A 337-nucleotide genomic window follows, 5' to 3' on the forward strand; every position below is an offset into this window, starting at 1 on the left:
AGAGAGCATACGGTTTAAGAGTAAAACGCCGAGTACTTAAGAGCCTGCAGTATTTCATGGTCTTCGGAGTTCATTCACGCGTTCTTTTGCCCTCTGAATACACACTATGCATAAGAGAGTGTATGTATTCCCCGGTGAATGATAAGTACTTGTGGCTCCTACTCTTTGCCAGTACATGTTCGTGCTAGCAACCAGACAAACTACCTCTGAGAGAGAAAAAAAAACTGCTCTGAGGTACATTTGGACCGACCTCTACCGACAAGCTACTTTTTTGCATTGTCATCCAGTTGGCAAGAAACGTTTTGTTCCTGGTGTAGGTCAGTTATATCATGTATAA

This window comes from Penaeus monodon, chromosome 27 (genome assembly GCF_015228065.2).
Source record: "Penaeus monodon isolate SGIC_2016 chromosome 27, NSTDA_Pmon_1, whole genome shotgun sequence".
NCBI classification, from domain to species: Eukaryota; Metazoa; Arthropoda; class Malacostraca; order Decapoda; family Penaeidae; genus Penaeus; species Penaeus monodon.